This window comes from Bufo gargarizans, chromosome 1 (genome assembly GCF_014858855.1).
Source record: "Bufo gargarizans isolate SCDJY-AF-19 chromosome 1, ASM1485885v1, whole genome shotgun sequence".
Lineage (NCBI taxonomy): Eukaryota > Metazoa > Chordata > Amphibia > Anura > Bufonidae > Bufo > Bufo gargarizans.
In genome coordinates, this window is record NC_058080.1 from 725,690,768 (window position 1) to 725,718,289 (window position 27,522).

Consider the following 27,522-nt stretch of genomic DNA (forward strand, 5'->3'; position numbering starts at 1 on the left):
TACCATATTTTTCCGGAGCACCTGACCATAGGACGCACTCAGGTTTTAGACAACAAAAAAATTTGTTCAGCATGAATGGCATGTTACCTTTATTGTATTGGTCAGTGAGATTATGTTGATACAACATATATATATATATATATATATATATAGGTTTTTTATGCCTTAATACTTATTCACAATAAAAGGGTGTTAAAAACTCTTTTTTTTCCATCACCTCATTCAGAAAGTGGTAACCTTTTCAAGTTTTCCATTGTCTGAGCTGTTTGAAGGCTTGGGATGAGATGGTGTTTTCATTGATATCATTTTGGGGTACGAAAGACTTTTTTGAAGCAGTCAGCATATTTTATGTTAAAGGGAATCTGTCACCTATTTTGACCATATAAAATTGTTAACATAGCAATGTGCAATAAAGTACCTTCTTACCTACATGTGTCTTCTTTCTTTTATTCAACTTTTCATTCTTATAAAAAAAAGCGATTTGTCTGATATGCAAATGAGATTCCAAGGTGCCCAGAGGGGCGTTATTACTCTGCTCTAGTGCCCAGTAACGACCCCCTGCAGTGCCCAGCCGGCCTCCTAAGAAATAAATGTCCTCCCACATACTTGCCGAACGGCGCCGCCCCCTCCCCACTACGTCATTTAATTTATTAATTGCACCATCGTGCTTCCTCCTCTCTTGGCCTACGGCGCCGCCCCCTCCCGATTACGTCATTTAATTTATTCACTTCATCGGGCGTTCCTTCCTCCTCTCTTAGCCTACGGTACCGTCCCCTCCCCATTACATCATTTATTTTATTCATTGCACAGGACCTCCCTTCCTCCCCTCTTGTCCTCCGAAATCCCGCGCAGGCGCAGTATCGGTGAGTGCCTGCGCCTGCACGATTCTCCTGTTCCAGAGGGCAACAGCCTCAATAGTGTCACTGGGCTCGGCGCATGCCCAATGACACTATAGGCTAAGAGAGGAGGAAGGAACGCCCGATGAAGTGAATAAATTAAATGACGTAATCGGGAGGGGGGCGGCGCCGTTCGGCACGTATGTGGGAGGACATTTATTTCTTAGGAGGCTGGCTGGGCTTGGAGGAAAGGCCGGCTGGGCACTGCAGGGGGGCGTTACTGGGCACTAGAGCAGTGCAATAACGCCCCTCTGGGCACCTTGGAACCTCATTTGCATATCAGACATATCGCTTTTTTATAATGAAAAGTTAAATAAAAGAAAGAAGACACATGTAGGTAAGAAGGTACTTTATTGCACATTGCTATGTAAACGCTTTTATATGGTCAAAATAGGTGACAGATTCCCTTTAAGGATCTGGGATGGACATGATAGTGACAGTATAAATTCGACTAAACTTTGATGATGTAAGGCCTCATGCACACGACCGTTTTTTTTGCGGTCCGCAAAAACGGGTTCCGTAGTTCCGTGATCCGTGTCCGTTTTTCCTTCCGTGGGTCTTCCTTGATTTTTGGAGGATTCACGGACATGAAGGAAAAAGTCGTTTTGGTGTCCGCCTGGCCATGCGGAGCCAAACGGATCCGTCCTGACTTACAATGCAAGTCAATGGGGACGGATCTGTTTGACGTTGACACAATATGGTGCAATTGCAAACGGATCCGTCCCCTATTGACTTTCAGTGTAAAGTCAGGAGTCCCTATTATACCATCGGATCTGAGTTTTCTCCAATCCGATAGTATATTTTAACTTGAAGCGTCCCCATCACCATGGGAACGCCTCTGTTAGAATATACTGTCGGATATGAGTTAGATCGTGAAACTCAGATCTGACAGTATATTCTAACACAGATGCGTTCCCATGGTGATGGTGACGCTTCAAGTTAGAATATACTAAGAACTGTGTACATGACTGCCCCCTGCTGCCTGGCAGCACCCGATCTCTTACAGGGGGCTGTGATCAGCACAATTAACCCCTCAGGTGCCGCACCTGAAGGGGTTAATTGTGCGTATCATAGCCCCCTGTAAGAGATCAGGGGCTGCCAGGCAGCAGGGGGTAGAGCCCCCTCCCTCCCCAGTTTTAATTTCATTGGTGGCCAGTGCGGCCCCCCCCCTCCAGCCCTCCCTCCCTCTATTGTATTATTTTCATTGGTGGCAGTGTGCGGCCTCCCCTCTCCCCCCCCCCCCCATTCATTGGTGGCAGCGGAAAGTTCTGATCGGAGTCCCAGTTTAATCATACTTACCTGCTGCGCTGTCTGTGACCGGCCGGGAGCTCCTCCTACTGGTAAGTGACAGGTCTGTGCGGCGCATTGCTTAAAGGGAACCTGTCACCATGATTTTGCGCATAGAGCTGGGGACATGGGCTGCTAGATGGCCGCTAGCACATCTGCAGTACCCAGGTCCCATAGCTCTCTGCGCTTTTATTGTGTTAAAAAAACGTTTTGATTGATATGCAAATGACCTGATATGAGTCCTGTAGCCGGAGATGAGTCAAGCGGAAAGGAGCCCAGCACCGCCCCGCGTCCTCCGAATCTCCTCCTTGCTGGCTGACGTCACAGAGCTGGAGCGCCGAAATCTCGCAATGCGCGAGCTAGCGCATGCGTAGTTCGTTCCCTGTGCTGATGCCAGCACAGGGAATGAACATGATGCCGACTCTGCGCATGCGCTAGCTCACGCATCGTAAGATTTCGGCGCTCCAGCTCTGTGACGTCAGCCAGCAAGGAGGAGATTCGGAGGACGCGGGGCGGTGCTGGGCTCCTTTCCGCTTGACTCATCTCCGGCTACAGGACTCATATCAGGTCATTTGCATATCAATCAAAAAGGTTTTTTTAACACAATAAAAGCGCAGAGAGCTATGGGACCTGGGTACTGCAGATGTGCTAGCGGCCATCTAGCAGCCCATGTCCCCAGCTCTATGCGCAAAATCATGGTGACAGGTTCCCTTTAAGCAATGCGCCGCACAGACCTGTCACTTACCAGTAGGAGGAGCTCCCGGCCGGCCACAGACAGCGCAGCAGGTAAGTATGATGCTTCTAATATTGCTAAGTAACCATGGCAACCAGGACTGGCATCCTGGTTGCCATGGTTACCGATCGGAGCCCCAGCGATTAAACTGGGACTCCGATCAGAACTCTCCGCTGCCACCAATGAATGGGGGGGGGGGGGGGAGGCCGCACACTGTGCCACCAATGAAAAGAATACAATAGAGGGAGGGAGGGGGGTCGGGGGAGTCTGCCCCCTGCTGCCTGGCAGCCCCTGATCTCTGCGGCACCTGAGGGGTTAATTGTACGGATCACGGCCCCCTGTAAGAGATTGAGTGCTGCCAGGCAGCAGTCATGTACACAGTTCGTAGTATATTCTAACTTGAAGCGTCCCTATCACCATGGGAACGCCTCTGTTTTAGAATATACTGTCGGATCTGAGTTTTCACAAAGTGAAAACTCAGCTCTGAAAAAGCTTTTATGCAGACGGATCTTTGGATCCGTCTGTATGAAAGTAACCTACGGCCACGGATCACGGACGCGGATGCCAATCGTGTGTGCATCCGTGTTCTTTCACGGACCCATTGACTTGAATGGGTCCGTGAACCGTTGTCCGTCAAAAAAATAGGACAGGTCATATTATTTTGACGGACAGGAAACACGGATCACGGCTGCTGATGAACAACGGTGCATTTTCCAAGTTTTCAACTGACCTATTGAAAGTCAATGGGTCCGCAGAAAATCACGGAAAACGGAACAACGGCCACGGATGCACACAACGGTTGTGTGCATGAGGCCTAAGTTTGTCATGCTAGTGTATAGTGCAACTTATCTGCTACCAGATCTACTACATCTGGATCAAGTACTCAATGAACAACCTAATTAGTCTAGAAAAGACCCTCTCTGATTGATGAGGGGGTTGATAACATGCAGAGATGTCCAAGTTAAACCTCCATCTGGGGACAGGAAAATGTATGTCTCTCCTCTTTACCCTACAGCCTGACAGCACCTTCACCTGCACAAGATTTTCCTTGCTAACAAGTGCATCTTGTAGTCTGAAAATATGGTAACTTTTTATGCAGAGTAAATCAAAATGCATACTGTAAAATGGTATTTTAAAGGGAAAACAGTTTTATCTGAACCTTACTTTTCTGTTAATACAAATGTTAGTGCTAGTTGTCAGATATTTTGCTGTTACATGGCAATTTGTTTTAAGATGGTCTGGTTATTTCTGTTTTTATGTTTTATCCTTTGTTTAATAATCATGCCCACCTTTGCCACCAGATTTTTTTATTGCTCTAATACATCTAAAAAACAAAAAAACATAAATCGAATTTACAAATAGTCTTGAGCAAACCCTTAAGGTAAGTTAAACACTTAAAATAATTTCTGATGGAAAATTTCTGCAGGAAATCCACAAAAATCCACATTGGCAAAAGGGGAGTCCAGGTAAGCATAGCCACAGGAAATGCAGGTGATTGGAAAGGTGACCATAGTACTTTTATTTATTTTAAATTAAATCATACTAGGCACTTTCCATGGCAACGCAGGTCAATTTTCACTTGGACATTTTCTCCTGCATATAGTGATCTATTTGCCTCATACAGCGATTCCCTCAAGATAAAATGGCCTCAGGATACAATATTTTCAACATACAATGGCCTTTTCTGACCCATCATAAGTTGAAACCAGACTCAGCATACAATGTCTCAGACTCAACCAATCAAGACCACTTCTCTGGTAAAATAGCGGTATTAGTTTCTAGTTAGCAGCTATTCCTGACTGTTATATGTAAGGAGTCAGGACTTGTTTTATCTGTCTTAGTTATCTGCTTATTTTTCCTAAATCTTCATTTTCTCTTATCTTGGATGACATTTGGGGGCTTATGAACCGATTACTCAACTTAAAATGGTTTCAACATACAATTCTCATCCTGGAACCAATTAATATTGTATTGTAATTGAGAGACCACTGTACTGTATTCCACTATAGATTTTTCTGGCAGAAATCCTCAGAATTTTTTTTGCAGCATTTCCATGGTTTAATAACTCTAAATTTATTTCTTAGGCTATCAAAATAATTTATTCAGTGTTTTTATTGTAACACATAGGACTATTATTTTTTAGCTTTATCAGGGGTAATGTATACAGAAAGTTATAAAAAATGTATTTACATTTCTTTATCACTTAAAGCGTACCTAACCTTTCAATAAACTTTACAGTAGTACATTCGTGAGGGGACTAATACTATTTCTGTCTATTATATCCCTTATATCTGGCATTTTTAGCAATTTTCCTCTATGCATGATAAATGTGTAGCTTGCAGTTCTCTCAGAGTTGGTGGGATAAGACTAGCTGCCATGCACTTCTCACAAAGTAGAGGAGAATCTACTTCCTAACCTTTTGTAACCTACTCAGAAGCAGCCAAAGATCATGGAGGACATTTCAGAGAGGTATTGACCTGTATGGCTATGAATAAAGCACGTAGGAAGTGTATATATCAGCCCATGTATCTACAGCAGTCTGCTTGTCTGTGTGTGCTCCTGCTGACTTCGCCCCCCTCCCCTTTCCATAGACTTGGATTGACATGTGTAATATGATCCTCCTGTGGAGCTGCGCCCATCTTGGATTAAGTCATTTTTCAAAGTGAAAAGCAATTAGCAAGGGGGGGAGTAAACAGCTGCTGAAAACTAGACATTTATCACTGATAAGATATATTATAAATTTTATTGTAGTCGCTAACACTATCGATTATGCAACGCTAGTTCTGCCCTGCTAAAGCCTTCCATGATGCAGGGTCTAGCAGAGTGGAGCAAGCGTACGCAGGGCACAAGCTCAGCATAGCACATCTATGCCAGGCTTTAGGAGAGCAGCAATGTGCTATGGAGCTCCTGCCTGTACAGTGCTCATTAATGTCGCAGGGGAATCCTTACTCCTATACACAGCGTGTACAGGAGAACGTATTGCAACGGGCTATAGGCATCTGAACTTCAGATGCCTATATTGCATGAAAAAAATAAAATAAAAATAAAGCATATTAGAAAAACTAATTTTAGGGCATTTACAGTAGGTATTAATAAACTTTATTTATAAGTTTAAGTAAACTTCAATCCCACATTCACATACATTATGCCTAGTCCTTATAGGGTTTAAAATCCCCTATCATTTTGCAATTTGTTACTACAGCTGCCATACAGCCCTACTTTTTGCCTGTCCACTACTTCATGCTAATGTCCATTTGGCAGATTACCAAGAAGTGAAGGACAGATAGAAAGACTTCATGGGGGTTTTTTTGTGGTCGGTAACCACTTGTCGATAAGAGCTGCAGACAGAAAGCAGTAGGATATTTTTAATCAAGATTTTTTGCAAACTTTTTTTTTCCATTCAGCTGAAATGTTATGAGATTCCTGCTTTTGCACGACCATGGGTATACTTCCTTGGATATCTCTGAAACGTGAGAGAATCCTCCCCAGGAAAGAAAAACACCAGGTGTCAAGTAGATACAGTAAGTAAAATATTTAGTGTTTGACATCTCCTCAATAACATAAAACCTTGATATTGAGGCCAATGCAGGGTCATAGCTATAATGGTAGCAGTCACAGTCAGGTCCTTGTGCCTGATGGGGTCCAAAGATCCCTCTGCCACGTAATGAAATGGAAATGGGGTCCCAGAAACTTTATGGCATTTAGAAACATCATGTCACAGCAAAAAATATTTTCCCATAGCTTGACATCACTGAAGTGACACACATTATGCAAAAAGCCTACAATCTGAATATACTGTCAGATGGCAGTCTAATGGTCTTTACTCCCACACATCCTTGTGGAAATTATTTCTTAGAGCTATTTTCAATAATTGGAGGCTCGCCATACACACATGACTGTAATCTCAGTGCCAGCTCTCACTAGATATTATGAAAGCTGCATAAATATGCATGGTTTGTCAGTGGGGTATGTTTATAGATGTTCTTCTTGTTGTCTGGTCTCCAAAGATACATTACAGTGATGCTGGGAACCACTGGACTGCTATAAGTGGGCCAGTAATGCCTCAATTAACCTATTGGGCACTAAATCTAAGTACAATGTCAAGAAATTGATGTAATAGATGTAAGGATTTACAGTTGTTCAACAAGTCCAGTAGACAAATCATCATGACCTTCTTTCCACTGCAGTAGCCAATCTGGGTGGGCACTTGCTCCTGGTGGTGGTGCCATGAAGTCTTACCTTTATTCATCATCATTGCAGCCACTATTCACATCTTGGATAAAAATAAGAGAGGAAGATGCCCACTGGTAGGGCCTTTTACATACATAGATCGAAGATTGGGAATGAACATTCATAGAAACGTTCTTTCACGTTCCACTCGAAGAGCCTCTATGATCACGTTCAGCTCTTTAACATGTCACCTCTAGGCCAGTGAATAGCTGTAGCGGTCTTCATGACCATGCACAGGATGTAATCACTTTTAGTCCACTGGGAACTAGAAGGAGTAGGTAGGTACAACCAGAGCTAGGCAGCTGCTGCTGCCAAGGTAAGATCATGTGATGCATCAAATATGGACTATAGATACTCATACAAATCACTAGTTAGACCAGACATAGAATGTGGACATCTAGGGACTCACAAGGATAGTGCACATTGTACTGTGAATGAGTCCCAAGGAAATTGTACAAACCGTACTTTGAGAAGTTGAATTTATTTTTATTTTTTTCAAATTACCGTGGATTATTCTGTATTTAAGCAATATAGATATGGACTGCAATGAGACAAGAATAAAAATGATTAGGGAACCCTACGTCATTTCAATGTGCCTCGCAGCATACTCTTAATGTTCTTTTAATAATTTTACGTCTAAAGTGAAGCTGAATGGTAAACCGCGATGTCATTTTAATAATTTTACATGGTAGTTATGCAAGTCGTCTCATTCATCATCCAGACTTCCTTTCTGCCTCAGCTTTAATTAGCATTTCCATGGACATGTTAAAGCAATTCCCTTGAGTCCTTTGTGTTTTTCATGCTGAGATGCTATTTATGGTGCTCAGCAATCATTAACGTGTCTCACTTTCCACATCCTCAAGGTGAGTTGGAAAAAAGAGATATTTTTGTCTTCATTTGCACAGGTGGAGATTTCCTAGAACTGTGTTCTCAAGGAACAATGCACCTTGTGTATATGTAGTTTTACTATAATCTTTGTATTGTTTTATAAGTATTTAAACACACAAAATGATGAACAGATATCGTCTAATAAAGCAGAGGAACTAACAATCTGTATTTCATTTACCGGTTAATGGTAACCCAGTGCCATTGCTATAGGGGTCCCATTGGTTACAGTTGCAACCAGGCACCCCTCACCACATTACCACTCATTATAAAGAGAACTGTGCAGCCATACAGTTACAGCTGCATGGTCTTCTTTATCCCCTCCCTGCACTCTTTGCACAGCCTGGAACCTGGAGAAATTAGTAACCATTGTATCCCAGGTACTTAAAGCCTTAACCCTTTTACTGTCCTACACCAGGAATCATAACATTAACAGTTTCAATGCCCTAGACCAGTGGTCAGCAACCTGCGGCTCTAGAGCCACATGCGGCTCTTTAGCCCCCTGATATTGGCTCTTCCAGGTGCGGGCTCACATGTACAGTGCGATAGCATTTTCGTTGCCCGTAGCAAAAATAGGTAGGAGGGTGAAGACCAGGAAGCGGTGAAGGCTCTGTACTCACCGCTTCCTGGTCCTCGGTTGTAGGCTGTGCAGGGCTGCGCACAGTGTGAGGCGCTCTGTGACGTCACTCTGTGCACGCCAGTTCACAGCACAGCCGACAGCAGGAGGAACACAGAGCGCGGGTGGTGAGGAGCAGCGGCATCCAGGAGCCGGAGAGGTAAGTGCTTTTTTATTTTATGAAACTTGGGGCTGATCTGAGGCAATGAGGTGATGAGAATCATAATGGGGGATATGAGAGGCATCATGGATGATGAGAGGCATCATGGATGATAATGGTGATGATGAGAGGCATCATGGTTGATAATGGGGATGATGAGAGGCATGGGGCTCTTATCTGAGGTCTGATTGAGGGGGTCATTTACTTTGGGGTCTGAGCTGACATCTGATCTCAGGGAGGTCTTATTAACATTGAGGTTCTGCTTAAGTGCTTGAGGCATAAGGTCACTGACTTTTTGAATGTTCGTATTGCGCTTCAAACAATACCTTCATGGGAATAGGGGTTCTAAGTTAGTCTCCAACCTTATTAAGAACCAAAGAAATAAATCCTTTATTCAAGCCATCAAATCAGCCTCAGGCCCCCGACTTATTAATACTCCAGCGATAGCTCAGGAGTTTTGCTCCTTTTATTCAAATCTGTATAACCTCCCAATACCCCTCACCAGCCAGCAAATCGAGACACGCACGTCGGAGTTCCTTAGCTCTATTAACATCCCAAGAATTTCTGAGGTCGATATACATCAGCTGCTTCAACCGTTTACAACGGAAGAGGTAGAAAAGGTTCTAATGTCTATCCCTTCAGGCAGGAGTCCCGGACCTGACGGTTTTCCAAGCTCATATTACAAAAAGTATAAAGATATTTTAGTCCCACATTTTGTCACGGCATGCAATCTCCTCCTTACAGGTGGCTCTCTGACCCCACAAGCCTAGGAAGCGCACATAACGATTATCCATAAAGAAGGGAAGGATAAGGAAGCATGTGGAAGTTACAGGCCGATTTCACTGCTGAACACCGATTTGAAGTGGTGGGCTAAACTGCTTAACAGCAGGATGTCAGGGTTGCTCCCTGGGCTTGTGGGTGAAGAACAGGTAGGTTTCGTTGCAGGTAGAGAGGGTAGGCATAATATCAGTAGAGTCATACATGCGATCACCCACGCCATCAAATCTAAGTCCCCTCTTGTACTCCTGGGCACAGATGCGGAGAAGGCGTTCGATAGGGTTAGCTGGGCCTATATGGAGAAAGTACTACAAGCCTTTGGCTTCCCTGAAGGCCTCATCAGAGCTATCTATACTCTATACTCTGCACCATCTGCGAGAGTACTAGTCAACGGCACCCTATCGAACGCCTTCCAAATTAGAAACGGTACTCGTCAAGGATGCCCATTATCCCCCACCTTGTTTGTACTCACCCTAGAGACGCTTCTTCTTAAGTTCCGCCAATCCCCCACGATCAAAGGAGTGAAACTAGGCAGATTTACTGCTCCTGATGATTTACTGCTCCTGTTGTCAAATCCTGAAGAGGCTTTGCTGGAGGTTATGCAGATTTTCGAAACTTTTGGGGTTATCTCAAATTTTAAGATAAATTTCGATAAGTCGGAGGCCCTTGGCGTTTCCCTCCCAGCTGTCCTGCGTACTAAGGTCAAAGCCCTCACACCATTCAAGTGGCCTACACAAGCAATAAAATATTTGGGGGTGACGATCCCGATGGACCCCAAGTTGTTGTTTAGTCTTAATTTCCCCCCGCTACTCTCCAAAGTCACCTCTATTCTCTCTAAGAGCAGCTCTCCTTTCCTAACCTGGCTAGGCAGGAAAAATGTCCTCACCACCTACATCCTGCCGCTGATAATGTACACCTTGAGAGCCCTACCCATATCGGTACCTGTTAGTTTCATTAATAAACTACAATCCATCATGAGCAGTTATTTGTGGGATAAGAAGCGCACTAGAATGTCCTTTCGCCTTCTTTCCCGAAGAAAGAAACATGGGGGTATCTCCCTCCCTGACCTATCAACCTATATACAGGCTATTAGTTTGGAAAGGTGGCTTAAACTGGCCAGACAAGAGACATTCTGTATGCATGTAGATTTAGAATTGGCCCTGTTGGGTAAGGAATTGTTCCATAGGTTATGGACACCTGAGAGGACAGGAGAAGGGACCAAAGTAGATAGCGTACTCACCAGAGGAATGCTGCATATTTGCCATAAGTCTTTGGTCTTAACATCTGCTCAGGACAAGATTTCTCCCTTAGCTCCTATCTCAGTTATCCCCACACTACTGTTCCCACAAATTAAATCTCCATCAGACATTTGGCTATCAATGTCACATCACAGATTAGGAGATTTGAAAGGGTTACAGATCACTTCCGACTTCTATACTGCCCTCTCGGGTGTACCTGCCCTTGGTAAAGATTTCATTCAAAGAAATGACTTTGAGAATGCTTGTAGGCAGTTTATGATTTCCAAATTTACCCCTCTCCCTGATCCATCATGGTTGGAGAATTATGTTCTGCTGCCAAATTTACCTCATAAATGCACCACCCTCATTTATAGGCAGATTCTAAGTGAGAGCTATTCTAGCGTACCGCCCTGGGTTGCTGAGTGGGGAAAAGAACTCCACCTTGAATTTAGTGACACTGACAGTAAATGGATTCAGAAATCTTCGCACGGCTTTTCCAAGTGCATAAAAATTCAAGAAAACTCTGTTAAGACAGCGTTGCGTTGGTACAGAACCCCCGAGTTCCTTTTTAAAATCCGGTTGCTCTCTACGGATCTTTGTTGGAGGTGTGCTGCTGCCACCGGATCCTTATCCCACATCTGGTGGTTATGTCCTGCCATCAGATCCTTCTGGACAGATGTAGAAAGCGCCATTAACAGGATCTGTGCAATGACCCTGAAACTTTCAGCCCAGCTAGTACTACTCTGGATCCCTACCCCAGATTTTCGCCCCGGAAAAAAATAACTTGGCCACGCATCTGCTTATGGCCGCAAAGCTCTTAATCCCAGTAAAATGGAGATCAGTTGACCCACCAACACTGAAGATGTGGCGGAGTAGGGTCCAACAGATATGCCAGATGGAGGAACTGATAGGCTGGACATACCATAGCAGAAATAGATTTTTACAGATCTGGCAACCGTGGTTAGATTATAGGACAAACCTTCTCAACGCTCAACAGTGGGACTCTGATTAAGGATATGGGAAGACGGTCACTTCTTTCAATCAATATGCAGAACCCCCTTTTTTTATTTATTTTTTATTTCTTTTATTTCTTTTTATTTCATTACATTCCTTCTTTTCGGCACGCCTCCTATCCTCCCCTGTAGTTGTCTCCATTGATATAGTCAAAACTTGTTTGTGCCAGGTTATAGATAAATATACATAACCTTAGATAAATATAACTAGTCTTAGTTATATAGACGTTCCTGAGCGGGACCCTAACTGCACCTTGGGTTGACACACTGTTAGGGCTGTTATCCCCATCCCACCTCCCCTCCCCTTACTGTTATGTATCTAATGTTACCCGCATTTGTTTTGTAAGATCAATCACTTTAAGGGCCCCTTGCCCTAGCTGAGTGGTTGTCACATCCTAACCTGTATTGTTAGGCTATGCCTTCGATGATCTATGACTAGATTTGATTGTGATGTGTCACCCGCTGTACTGCGCTACATGCGATTTGGTGATATTTCTTTGCTTGTCTAATAAAAAGAGATTTCAAACATTGAGGTTCTGATTAGTGGTCTGACCTGAGGTGTAATGAAAAATATTTTTTTCCATATTGTCCTCCTCTAAAACCTATGTGCGTCTTATAGGGTAAAACGTTGTGGAGTGAAAGAAGATGTAGTGTCGAGGATTGAGAAAGGTATGTTCAGATGGTTAGGAATACCCTTATGAAGTAAATAACAATGTACCTTCCTATATATTTGAAGTTTAAAAAATTTGGCTCTCAAAAAAATAAAAATCGCTGTTTTGTCGATATTTGGCTCATTTTACTAATAAGGTTGCCCACCACTGCCCTAGACTACCAGGGATCCTTACATTAACCATTTCACCACCCTAAACCTCCAGGGATACTAGAATTAAACCCTTCACAGCTGTAGGCCACCAGGTACAGTATACTGACATTAACCCATTCACTGAGCTAGAGCACCAAGGATACTAACATTAATCCCTTCACTGTCTTACAGCCTCAGATAATGATTTTTAAAAAAGTTGCCTCAGAGCAGCAGGCTGTATAAAATAAAGAAAAAAAATCTCACTCACCTTTTAAATGTCCCACTACCTCAGCGCCACCACTATGGTCTGAGTTGTTCCAGTCCTCATTAGTTCTGAAGCAATGTCCATTTTTTATGTTGCTATGTTAATGGCTATCCAGGACCACCAGGTAGATTGACATTAATCATTTCACTTCTCTAGACAACCAAGGATGCACTACCACTAACACTTTTACTGCCATAGACCACCAGACATAAACACATTAGCCCCTTCACTGCCCTAGACCACCAGGGTTGTAAACAATAACCTTTACTGTACTAGACCTAGATGCTGTTTAATACTATGTGGCTGAACCCCATGTGGCCCCTTCGATCTAGGGGTAGTATGGCTAATTATTAGGGACCTGTGTGTTAATATTTATTTTGTGGTTCTGTATTGCCCAGCTTGGGGCGGTGGTACCTAGGTCCCTAGCTACAAAGGATTAGAGGGAACATTGTCAGTTGACAGTTACATGCAGGCAGTGGCCAGATGACGTGAAGAGAAGTTGGACCCTAACATCCAAGCTGAACGTATGCACCAGAGCCCTTCAGCCTTAGCTATGCCACTGATTATCAGTCAACATAAAACCAATTTGCAGGCAGTGGGGTAGATTGAAAGAGGATTTCAGGCCCAAATTTTCAAATTAATTAAATTATAAGTTAAAACTATAGTAAAAGTTTGTTAATTATGTTGCCATTATGACAAGTCTTAAATTAAGCTATGGTGCAAGAAACGTAACAACAAGAAATCTGGAACGATGAGACATTTCCTGAATTGTGTGGCAAGTAAGCATCGAGTGCCATATGACAGTACTATATGTGCTTTCCCTATGCAAAAAGCATAATGTGTAGTGATAATGTGGCTGAATATGGTTCATCCAGTACTCCCGCTCCTAGAAACAGCATAAGTGATGTGCCTGGATGCCGCAAGTGACCGCTGCAGCCAATCACTGTCCTCTGTGGTCTACAGCTGAGGACAGTGATTTGTTGGAGTAGTCCAGTGCTGCATCCCGGCACTTACTGTGCACGTCACAGTAGTTGGTGATGTGAACAGTGACGTGCCTGGTTTTAGCATTTGACCACATCAGCCAATCACTGTCCTCAGCTGTAGACCACCGAGAACAGTGTTTGGCTCCCCTATTTTTGGCTTCAAAAACTGATCAAAACCTGAACGTGTATGGGCAGCCTTAGACTAACCAAGTTTTATTTTTTTGGCAAACAGAATGAAAATGTAATTGGTGGAATTGATAAGATCTTTTTGCCAGTAATTATTTGTATTTATCAGTGGTTTTAGTCGCATATCTTGGACAGAGAACAACATGAGATAACCTGGCTTAATGGAAAGCTAAATCTAAAAATGAATGATAAATGTAAACCAGAGATTTCTGTATTTCCTATGTTTTTTGTTGCTTTAAAAGCTATGTACACCTTTGGGGGAATTTATCTTTATTATTACATTGTACTTATTTTGAGCTAAAAATAATTTTTGAGCCCTTTTCTCTGTACAGCTTTGAAATTCTCTTGTAGCAGGCATTTTAACACTGTTCCATCAGGCAGCTCAGCTGACGGCTCTTTATCTCTGACCTTATAAACACTTGATATCGCTCAGTTCTTAAGAATGTGGCTTAAAAAATGTTTCTGACCTTTTAGTTCTTCAAAGTACAGTTCACACAGCTAGACAAACAGTTAACCCTTTGTGACAGAACAGACGAATATAAAAAAAAATAAAAAATCTGCATGGAGTTTGTATGTTCTCCCCGTGTGTGGGTTTCCTCCCGCACTCCAAAGACATACTGATAGGGAACTTAGATTGTGAGCCCCATTCGGGACAGAGTGATGCTAATGTCTATAATGCACTGCAGAATATAGTAGCGCCATATAAGTGAGTATAATAAATAATAAAATAACATATCTTATTCTAAACCCTATGTAAGAATAGAGTCATTCATTGTGGCTAAGAGAAAGAGGTTGAATCTTTATCCACTTTTTTTTACAGCGTGCAGCATTCCCGGGGGAACTGCACTAACATACAATAAAGCAACACACATGGGGATAACCATTTGTCTTAAGAAAACTCAATAAAGTTTAATGAAAATAATAACATTATTCAGAACATTGATAGAGGGATCTGTCCAGGGCACATATATTGCTGAATTACAGGTAATTAACTACTGGTTTAGAAACTCTGCTAGAGAGTGACTACTAAGACTCTTTCTCGGTCTTTCTGGATAAACCTAGCCTGTCCATTGATTTCAATGGGTACTGGTTATTCTGAATTCTATGTGTGGTGGCGCTGCATGGGATTGAACACTTGCTGCCATGTTCCCCTGCAGAAACCAGAGGATCACTGAAGGTGCTAGAAGATGGACATCTTGTGATCAGCTTACTTTCTGGTGACCCTTATAATGAAACTAGATAATTATCTCTCTTATTAAAGGATTTGTCCAAGTGTTTAATACTGATGACCCATCCTCAGGTCATTCAGTAATTGATCGGCGTGGGTCTGACTCCCAGCAGCCCCGCTGATCAGCTGTTTGAAGAGGCTGTGGTGTCCCAGTGAGCACCGCAATCTCTTCCTAGGCCAGTGACGTCACGTTCATTGGTCACATGACTTAGGCACCGCTCAGTTCATGTGAATGGGCCTGGGCTGCAATACCAAGCACAGCCACTATCCAATGGACGGCGGTGTGCTTGCTAAGCTGCGCTGAGGTGACGGCACTCACCGGCCTCTTCAAACAGTCTGGTGTCGGAACTCCACTGATCAGATACTAATGACCTACCTTGAGGATATGTCATCGATATTAAACACTCAATATTAATACACCCCTTTTAATAAACTAAAAGATGGGCATTATAAATGAGATTATTCTACATCTAATCAATTTAACTCATATCTGACATAATGTCTCGAACATTTGACATGAAAAGTTCTTTGTGCCAGGAATAAGGTCAGTTCTCTATCTGAATTGTAATACTTGAATGTATGCCAGTAATGTAAGTAATCTCCATTGCTGCCAAAGCTTCTCCCCTTGGAAATGACCCATAAGTAATTTAATATGCCACCAAAATATATTACACCCTGAATCATCTGTAACCTAAGTGTTAGGAAAAAGACAGCAAGCCTGAGGTGTCTCTGGACCAAGAGCATCTCTAATGAACAGCTTGATACATGAAGTCATTACTGTGACAGGTGGGGACATGGCCTTAAGCTGGACTGCGACATTTATTGTCATTCCGGATCTGCAAAAGTGGATTTGAACCCTTTCCTGTTATAAGCAGGGAGTTGGATGGATCAAAGAAAAACGAGGAAGTCCACTGGATACTTACCATCTTCTGGTCCCCGGAGTTCCACCTAGATGTCACATTTACTCTGAAAGGCCCCAATATTCTCACAGTACAACCCCATCACCTGCAACATTTTAAAATGTGAGATTTCAGCTGGTAGTAGTGTTGGTTTTCTTTTAAAAACAGGACTGAGACAGCAGAACTCAGCGTAGAGCCATGTGCCAATAACAATGTAATAGCGCCTTACAGTAGGTTTCACAGAATACTGTCACATAGCAATACCACATGAACAGAGCTCACGGAGCAATGGTACATAGTGCAGTGGCCGGGTTTGGGGTGGCCCGATGCTAGGCTATCAACACCTGTCGGTGCTCTCCAGAAGGAATGGTAAGGCTACTTTCACACTAGTGTTTACATTTTACGGTATTGAGATCCGGCAGAGGAGAAAAACGCTTCTGTTTTGTCCCCATTCATTGTCAATGCAGACAAAACGTAACTGAACAGAATGGAACGCTCCAAAATGCATTCCGTTCCGTTTGGTTGCGTTCCCAGACCGGAGAGCAAACCGCAGCATGCTGTGGTTTAATTTCCGTCATGGGATGCGGTGCAAAACGGACACAATATAAAAAGGATCCGTTCCCCATTGACTTTCAATAGAGTTCATGACGGATCCTTCATTGCTATGTTAAAGGGAATCTGTCACCTGCTTTTACCATTTTAAGCTGTCACCATCGCTATGTTCAGTAAAGTACCTTATTTCCAGCAGTCTTCTTTTTACTTTATTTCATTTTGTCCTTTTGATATAAAAGCGCTTTTTATGATATGCTAATGAGGCTCCAAGGTGCCCAGAGGGGTGTTTTTTTCCTTCTCCGGTGCCCAGTGACCCCCCCCCCCCCTGCAGTGCCCAAGAACGCCTCCTGATCCTCAAATAACCTCCCACAGCCCGGCAAACGGTTCCGCCCCCCCCCCCCCCCGTCATAGTCTACCTTCTAGAAATGCCCCGTCCTTCTTCCTGTCGGCGGCCAGAAAACTCGCGCAGGCGCAGTACCGCCTGTGGCCTGCGCGATCATCAAGCTCCTGAGGGCAACAGCCTCAAAAGTCTCACTGGGCATGCGCTGAGCCCAGTGATGTAACCTGAGCGCTGTTGCCCTGAGGAGGTTGATGATCGCGCAGGCCGCAGGCGGTACTGCGCCTGCGCGAGTTTTCTGGCCGCCGACAGGAAGAAGGACGGGGCATTTCTAGAAGGTAGACTATGACGTGGGGAGGGGGCGGAACTGTTTGCCGGGCTGTGGGAGGTTATTTGAGGATCAGGAGGCGTTCTTGGGCACTGCAGGGGGGGGCGTCACTGGGCACCGGAGAAGGGAAAAAAACGCCCCTCTGGGCACCTTGGAGCCTCATTAGCATATCATAAAAAGCGCTTTTATATCAAAAGGACAAAACAAAATATAGTAAAAAGAAGACTGCTGGAAATAAGATACTTTAGTGAACATAGCGATGGTGACAGCTTAAAATGGTAAAAGCAGGTGACAGATTCCCTTTAAAGATAATACAACCGGATCCGTTCATAACAGATGCAGATGGTTGTATTATCGGTAACGGAAGCGTTTTTGCTGAACCCTGCAGGATCAGGCAATAATGCAAGTGTGAAAGTATTCGTAGTAGTAGTAGTCGTAGTTTTATTCTGGCCGCCTCTCGGAATGTTTGCCATGCTGCCGCCGGAACTCTGCCCCGCCCCCATTATAGTCAATGGGGCCGGAACGGTAGTCCGGGGGCACGCGTGCACTAGCGGCAGCACGGATCCGACAGGCTGTTCAACCGCCGGAACAGCCTGCCGGAGTTCCTTGCCGCTATTGTGAAACTAGCCTAAGTCGAGGTGCAACCCAATGGGAAATGTCCAGAGTCTACTCCCTGGCAGAAAATTCATGCTGAAGAAAGGTCTGAGCTAGCGGTCCCTCTCTCTTTCAGAAGGTTGGTACCCTGGGCAAAGGCTGGTGGCCCACAGTCTATGGCTTAGTTGTCCAGCTGGGGCCCTGGTCAATAGGCTGGTAACCTGAGGTCTCTGACTCAGCATCTTCATCTCAGCATCTTCTTCTGGTCCCTAAAGCAGTCTGGCAGAGTCTCTCCTACTAAACACTGGTCCCTATTTGCAGACAAATAGGGACTCTGACAGTGGTCCTGCATTTTAAAACTGGCATATAATTTACTATGCAAAATACCATAGTAAAACCATTTCCAACATGATGCCCCCTATTGTCCAATCTGTACATCAACAACCAAGCCTGCATTCAGACAGCCAATGCAACAGCAATTTCGTGTCTTTCCTACTGCCTCTAGATCTGGACACTTGCCCTTTAAGTGAACCATACACATTAGGCCTCATGCACACGACCGTATGAATTTTGCGATCCGCAAAAAATACAGTACTATCCTTGTCTGTAATGCAGGACAATAATAGGACAAGTTCTATTTTTTGTGGAACAGAAATACGGACATACAGAAACGGAACTGCACACAGAGTACCTACCATTTTTTTTGCGGACACATTGAAATGAATGGTTCCAGTATCCGGTCCACAAAATAAAAACGGAACGGACACGGAATGAAAATACGTTCGTGTGCATCAGGCCTTAGTCCAAAGAATGGATGATTTCAACCAAAGTGATCGTTCATCTGGTGAAATTTAACAATGAACGATCGTTTTAGCCGACTGATGACAGCCTATTAAATGACCAAGGACCCTGACGGTGAATTGGTGCACATGAACTATGTGGAGTCTGGGGTTTCCGGCTATAATATGGATATGCTCTCGCATTGCATTCTAAATTGATGTTTGCCTGGTGAGTCTTGAAGGGGTATTCCGGTTACATTAAGTTATCCCCACTCCAGTCATTGCAATGGGAATTCACTGTACTCAGCTCTCTCTGTAACTCCCATAGAAATTAATGGAGCGGCCACGTGCATGCCTGACTGGCCACTCCGTTTATTTCAGGAGGCTGCAGAGGGCACGGTACCCCCATTCTACTCAGTGACGTTCCCAGCAGTAGGACCCCCACAATCTAATAGTTATCCCCTATCCTGTGGATAGATGATAACTTTAATGTAACAGGAATACCCCTTTAAGTCTTCAACTATTATGACCTATAATCTTGCATGGACTTTGTACATCCATGCAAACAAAATGAACTCCACTAGATGGCAGTAGTGTCTAACAGATGAGCTCTTGATGAAACGCGCTATGTAATTGTCACAGCATTTCACTTACATATATTTCGTATTTCTTTCAAAGTCCGCACCTCTGTATCCTCTCACATTTTAAGATGTAATACTTGTTTTAACACTAATTATGATACTACTGTAATTGGTGCTAGCTTTACAAGTCACATTTGCATTTAGAGCGTCAAGTGTTCTTGACAAAAACCTTATGCACCTCATTATACGCGGGATCTGTCACAATTTGTTGGGGATCTAATCGAAAACTAATCTGTCAAAGCTGCAAGGTTCAACTTCTGTTACATATATTGAAGACAGGAAGGTAGTGTGAACAGAGCCTCTGTGGTACAAATATTCTGCTAGGGGGACTAGCTATAGGGGGTGAAGAGGTTGTTGTCCCTATCAGCCCTGGTGCCTGAGAAGGCTCAAAGACCCCCTGTGCCACATAGGAAGACACCAGTGCTTTATATGGCAGTGGCACATGGTAGATGGGGGCCATGCTAAAGAATTTGCATTAATGTGCAATTAATGGATATAGGTGTCCACTGCAATGCAGGCTTGAAGTTAGTCTGGCCTAGCAATGTTTTAGGTAGGTGGTGGTGTCTGAGCTGTAGGCCCTTTCCTTGCAGCAGTGTCTGTAAAGCTGTATTTCGTTGATCACTCTGCTGTCGCACTGATGCCTTCTTGAAGCTGTGCTCTTCAATTTTACTGATCTCGCTGGGGTGCTGGTCTCATAGGACAATAAGATCTGGTACCTGAGTTTCCCTCTGGAGTCTTGATCTCACAGGGGAAATAGATATGCATGTGCATCCTCAATCCCCCAGGAATCCCCTCTCCTCTTCCTGAGCATATTCAAGGCGACTGGTGACTGGTCTCAATCTTCTGTCTCAGGCTGAGATAGTGGCCAACGGTCGCTAGCAGGGTGGCAGCAGGTGGCACTGTGCGCCTGTTCCATCTTCTCCCAGTCCCAATCCTTAGGAGGAGCGCCCGAACCCAGGCTTAAGTTTTTTTGTCAAAATGATAAAATGGTGACCGGCTGAAGATGACGAACACCCGAAGTACATGGAGCGCCCTAGGCACTGCTTGCCTGCTCCTCTGCTGGGTGTTCTCTCCGATTTCCTGCTTTGGAAGGGCTATGCTTTGATGCGTCAGCACATGTGGTGCAGAGCCAAGATGGCCAATTACCCCTTTCTTTGCTGGTGTGGATGAGTGGACCTTTGTAGCAAGTGATGGTGAATATGAAACATCCACACAGAGTCTTGTTAACATGATGGCTGTAGATTCCACTGAATTTCCTCCAGCAAGGCAATAAAGTCTCTTTTAGGGTCCATACACAATTAGGCAAACGATAAGGCACAATCTAAGTTTGATGCAGCATCCCCCTGGGGAATTGGTGTAGAGTATAGGAGTGGTAGTGGCCCTGATGAAGTGTTGTGTCACAGTGCTCTCTCTCAGGTCATTGCTTCTTGGGGAATGGTGCAGTGGAAGGAGACCAGCGTTAAACGTATCTAAGTGCTTTTTACTAGTAGAACTTTAAACACATACAGTAGCAGCAGGGCTTTAAGTGCAAATCTTCTCTGGCACCAATAAGGATATGGAGGCAGGTTGGTTGGTGGCAATTTAGGTTATACTGGCCCAGTGGTAGTTTGGTGATGGGTGGCTTGTTGGGTGGCCACTGGCTTCAGCCCAGAAAGCCGGACCTAATTGGCCACGCCCACCTCTTCAAAGCCACGCCCCTGCCTCCTTGAAGCTCGCCTTCTTTCTTCTTCTTTGATGACCTGGGAGGAAAAGCACCTTTGGTGACGTCACTGCGCTCATCACATGGTCCATCACCATGGTTATGTACCATGTGATAGACCATGTGATCTGCGCAGTGGCGTAACCAAAGGTCCTTTTCATCCCAGGTCATCAAAGAAGAAGAAAGAAGACAAGTGGATGAGGTGAGTTTAATTATTATTATTTTTTTTAACCCATCCATCCCTAATTTACTTTTCATTCTGTATTAAGAATGCTATTATTTTCCCTTATAACCATGTTATAAGGGAAAATAATAAAATGTACACAGCACAGATCCCAAACCCGAACTTCTGTGAACGCTTTGCACTCGCGTGGAAAAATCGTGCATTTTCCTGCGACGCACCTGCATCCTATCCGGCCCTTACATGTGGCGCCGTGTAAAAGAGGCCTTTCCTGGTCATACACCAGTGCCAGTAATAGTACCTCTATTCCTTTTTCCTTTTACATTATTGGATTGCTTGTTCCTCTGACCTCACCTTGTCTTCTGACCACTCTCTGTCTCTCGTTTGGTACTGCATAGTTCGACTGGTTCTGACCCATTTACGTACGAGTCTGTCTTTGTTTGTTAGTCTTTCTCTGCACATAATTAGCATAGGGACCGTCGACCAGTTGCGGTCTAGCTATCTAGGGCTTGTATTGCAAGTAGGTAGGAAAAGTGGGCTGGGTGCTAGCCTTAGGGCTCACTGTCCCTACCTACAGTGGAAGCAGATTTGCCTGAAGGATTTTCAGCCAAAGCCATAAGTGGATTCACCAGGAAGAAGAAGTATAAATTCTTCCTTTATATTTATGATTCTTTCCAGATCTGCTTCAAAACCTTGTCCAAAAAATTCTGTGTGGCCGTGCCCTTACATGCAGAATTAGCTCCACATTTCTCCCTTCTTAGTGCTGTAATATTTAACTTCCATTTAAGTTCTGATGCTAACTACTGCCCTCTTGTGGTAATTAGCAAAATCTGCCAGTGAAAACATTTACTTGCAAGATTGTAAGCTCTTGTTGGCAAGGACGAGTCTCCCTTTGTGCAGATTATCAGAGAAGAAGAGGAAGCGGTATCCGCAGCAGCGCAACCAGGTAAGTCCAGATGTGTTGTATCTTTTTTGGAAATATCTTTATTAAGGTTATTTTTAAAAGAAATATATCCAAAAGATACAACTTACCTGGTTGCACTGCTGCTGATACCGCTTCCTCTTCTTCTCTGGTTTCCTAATGTTGCACGTCGTGCCTAGAGGGAGAAGCCTGGCAGCACCAGCATTTCCACGTAGTCTGGTACATTGGGTGTTGAGCTCCCAGCGCAACCCTTCCAGGTGAGAGGCCCTGACTTAAAGGTGATGTCTTCAACAAGTGGCATTTTATACAAGGCACTTACTAATGTATTGTGATTGTATATATTGCATCCTTTGCTGGCTGGACTCATTTTTCCATCTTGTTTCCATGGTTACGACCGCCTTGCAATCCATCTGCAGTGGTCGTGCTTGCACACTATACAGTAGAGAAAAGCAATGGCTTCTCCCGTGGCCAGGACCATAGGAACGCACATAGGTCGGCGCTTTTCCTATAGTGTGCATGCACGACCACCAATACTGGATTGAAGGGTGGTTGGAACCATGGAAACGAGGAGAGTATAATGTGATGGAAAATTGAATCCAGCCAGCAAAAGAGACAATATGGACAATCACAATACATTAGTAAGTGCCTTGTATTAACTTTCTCTTCATGATAAATGCCATTTGCTGAAGTGAGACAACCACGTTACCAGCTTCTCTAACGGTCCCACCGATGAAGCGCTGCTCTCCATTTTACTTTTAGTGCAGAATATGATGGTGCTATATACCATTAAAGTGGTTTTCTGATATATTTTTTTACCGATGACCTATCCTCAGGATAGGTCATCAGTATCTGATCGTGAGGGTCCGACTCCCGGGATCCCTGGTGATCAGCTGCTCGAGAAGGAAGCGGTGCTGATGTGAGCATCGCAGTCTTCTCTCTGCTTTTCCTAGATGGAGTGACATCATGTTCATCGGTCACGTGGCCTAGGAGCTCAGCCCCATTCAAGTGAATACCAAGCACAGTCGCCAGGGCCGTTTTCAATATTGATTGGACCCTGGGCAAGAATTTACTTGGGCCCCCTGGATCCCGCCTTCCCACACCCTAGCATGCAATCACACCCTCCACCACAACACACACCACAAAAAGTCCACACACCTCGTAGAGTAGTAAACTTTAATAATGATGAGTGGCCACTAGACGTGTTCCTTGGCAGTAATGTAAATACTTTTCTGAAAAGGCAGTGGTTACATTACAAAGCTTGCAGAGACATGCTATAGACACCGGAACTACTACGTTTAGCTGTTGTGGTTCTGGTGACTATAGTGTCCCTTAATATAGAGAGAGAAAAAGAATCAGCACAAAAGTATCAAATAAAATTGCTGTATCATTATTCTAAAAATTAAAAATGCACAACTTCTGACACAAATATATAGAATATGGCAGATTATTTTTATTTTTTTTGCAATGTGCAGATAGTACTGTACTACTAACCCCTCCATCCACTCCTACATACAGGGTAATACAGCGCCCCATACCTCTTACAGCCAGTGACATATCTTTGATATAGATGCTCTCTTTCCTCATCTTCTCCTTTCAGACCTTCAGACCACACACCACCATTTTTCAGCCATTTCTCGTCTCTGCAGTTTGACAAACAAAATCTTAGTTGACTACTTTTCCATCATTCTCCCATCTTCTGGACAAATCATCCTACCATCCCCAATACTGTGCCGCTGTGCTCCCCAGTACTATACTGCAGAAACAGATCAACCCCCTGATAATAGTAGTACCATGCAGATAGTGCCCTTCAATAATTATTGGCACACAGTACCCTAAAATAACTGTGCCCAGCACATAGTGCCCCTGACACTAATAGTGTAAACTTAACGTCCCCCAAAAATAATTGTGGTAAGCTGATACTGTGCCAAGATGCCCCCACAGTAATAGTGCTCCCAAAAGTCCAACCAATAGGAATAATTCTCTGCTAGAGCACACATGGTAATAATAGTGCTCCTACAGTGCCCCCAACATGTCCCCACTGTGCCCCAGAAGTAATAATGCTCCCATAGTGCCCATACTAGTAATCATGTTTCCCATAGATCCCCAGTAGTAACAAAGCCCATCATAATGCCCCCCCCCCAGTAGAAATAATTCTCCTTACAATGTGCCAGTGCAAAAAATACCCCCTTTTAATGCCCCCAGTTGAGCTAATGTACCCATAGTGCCCCCATAATATGCCAGTATAAAATACCCCTATATAGTGCCCCCAGAAAATGCCCCCATAGTGCTCCTCTCCCCCCTTCTTCCCAGTGCCCCCATAATGTACCAGTATAAAATGCCCCATATATAGTGCCCCAGTAGATGCCCTCAGTGTCTCCCATAATTTGCAAGTATAAAATACCCCTTCTTAGTGCCCCCCATAGATGAGCCCATAGTACTCCTCTCTCCCCTTCCCCATAGTACCCATCATAATGTGCTCCGGTATAAAATGCCCCTATACAGAGCCCCCCATATAAAATATCCCTTCTTTGTGGCCTCAGTAGAAGCCCCCATAGTGTTCCTCTCCCCCTTCCCCCATATAAAATACCCCTAGTGCCTGCAGCCTATCATAGGAACGGGGAAGGGAGACGCCTCTGCCTCCCCGTCTCCACCGCAGAACTGAGGACAGCAATACAGATGACTATGGAAATGAGCGCTTCCACAATGGAAGCGCTCATCTCCCTGTCCCCTGCCGCCTCCCCCCATATCACCAGTGGACAGTGGGGCTCAAGAGGCAGCTGCCTTGGGCCCCCCAGGAGCAACCGGGCCCGGGGCAGCTGCCCCTTTTGCCCGCGTTAAAGAGGGCCCTGACAGCCGCTATACAATGTGCTGTGCTGTGCTGAGAGAAGGCCGCAATGCTCACAGGAGCGCCGCTGCCTTCTCAAAACTGCTGATCGCCAAGGGTCCCGAAAGTCAGACCCCCATCAATCAGATACTGATGACCTATCCAGAGGAAATCTCAGAAAACCCTTTGAAGACTGTAAGACCATTATTAGAATGTCATAATAAACTGTACAAAGAAGACAATGAGTACCTGAAGACCTGGATAACTTTTAATACTTTTTCCTTTTAAAGTAGAAATGAAGGACCGGGGCTCAGCGGTTAGCATAGCAGCCTGGGGACCTGGCTCTGAAGAAAGGACAGCATTTTGTTTTGAGTTTGTATGTTTTCTGCTGTGTTTGGGGGTGAACTGGGCATAGACCATACAGAGAATTTTCCCATTCGGCCGATGCCCATAGGGCCATCCGGGCCCTCCTCAATGTCGCTGGCCGGGTACATATTACTGGGGGAACTAAAAGGGTCATTATTAGAGGTAATCCAGGCAGCATGCTGAAGGTAGGGCTAGCTTGGTGTATTGGCCCACATCACACCTCCTGAGAACCCTGCTGGTAAGAACAGCTCAGGCAAGATGGCCACTATATGTGCATGTTATACACAGACTGACATAATCCGTGAAAAGTCAATATTCCGACAGCCTATGTGCTAAGAACAGAGCAAACATCTTAAAGCACCATTTCATGAGCTGAACGGAGAGATTAATAGCGATGATAAGTAATGATACTATAAACCCTCCAGGACATGAGAAGCAAAGGATTATAGAGCCATCAGTCAATGTAATTGTCTGCTACTAAAATGACCCTAATCTGCCAGTTGTATGTTTTACAAGTACATAGACACTTTACAATCTTCACGCCGCCACAAGTGTCAGATTATAGCTATATTGGCGATAAAGGAACCAGTCGAGTGGTAGCATTGACAATCCACCCAATATCTGCTTTACTGCACTGTAAACTGTTTATTGCACTCATTTTTGGAGTGAATTTCATTTACTATAATCTTCTGTTGATAATGTTTACGGAAAAAAAAGCTCATTATGCTGGTAATTGGTCACATCCTAATTACTATAATAAAAGCATTGTATTACATAGAGGCGGCATACACCGCGGCACTCTAGGCCTTGTTACAGGTAGTGGTAGGTTTAGAGTAGTGTTTGTGGTGCACGTGGAGGGGAGTGGGTTTACTCTAATATACATACAAATACAAGAAATCCTGGCACTGAGATGGCTGGGCACTTTTGGTGCGTTTTCTAGGGGTGTTATTTTAAAGGGGACATCCCATGGTTAATGTAAAAAATAAAAATCAGACATCCTATAGTACATGACAATATCTTTCTAACAAAGCTAGAACCAGCCCTGTACCTCACATGGATCCAGAGATCTCCTGATTCAATGCTCTGCTAGATTTATATCAAGCTGGCAACTCAGGGGAGTGTCTATTCTGCCTCAGCTCAGGGGGCGTGTCTATGCTCATCCTATCACAGCTCAGGAGGCGTGTCCAAGCTTTCCCTATCACAGCTCAGGAGGCAGTTGAAAGATGAAACTGAGCATGTGCGGCCTTCTCAGTGAGCAGGACAAAGAAATCAGAAAAAACAAACAGCAGGTGGCGCTATACAGATACATTTTATTGAATAACTCAGTGGCTATACAATTTTTTTTATTACATGCAATTATAAAAGTATTCAGATCCAGGTGCTGGTTTGAAAACTGTAGAATATTTTCCGTTGGACGACCCCTTTTTAATTAATTGGGTTCTTATTAAGAAAATTATAAAATTTTCTGTGTCTTTATGAAGGTACTTTCACACATGCTCTTCTGGTTCCGTTTTTCGAAGCAGTCTTTGAAGCAAAAACTAATATGCAAGTACAGTAAGCCCTGGAGGAGCCAGGGCGGAGTATGGGAGTGGCCCTGATGAAGTGTTGTGTCACGGTGTACTCCCTCAGGCCGTTGGTCCCTGGGGATGGGTGCAGTGGAAATGTAGTATTGAAGAATGAAGCCAGAAGTAAAAGCAAAAATGTATTTTTACTAAGTGCAACGTAGAACTTAAAATGCGTTCAGCAGCAGCAGATTTAGGTGCAATCTTCTGTGGCACCAGTAAGGATTATGGAGGCAGGTTGGATGGTGGCACTTAGGTGGTACTGGGCTAATAACGTTCTAGGTTTCATGGGTTTCTTGGCTGTAATCCCTCACCTTTCAGCAGTGTTTTTAATGCTGGTTGTAGCAGTTATTTCTACTGTTTAACATCTCAAGACAGGTCTTAGTAGTTCTGTCTGGAGAATTTGTAACAGGAGCAGGAGCTCTGCAATGCACTTCCTCTCCCTTCTGTCTCTGGACAGGAACTCTCCCTCATGACAGGTAGTAGGACCAGCCCACTTCTACTAAGAGGGGAGGAACAGGTGCGGTATGCCAGACCTT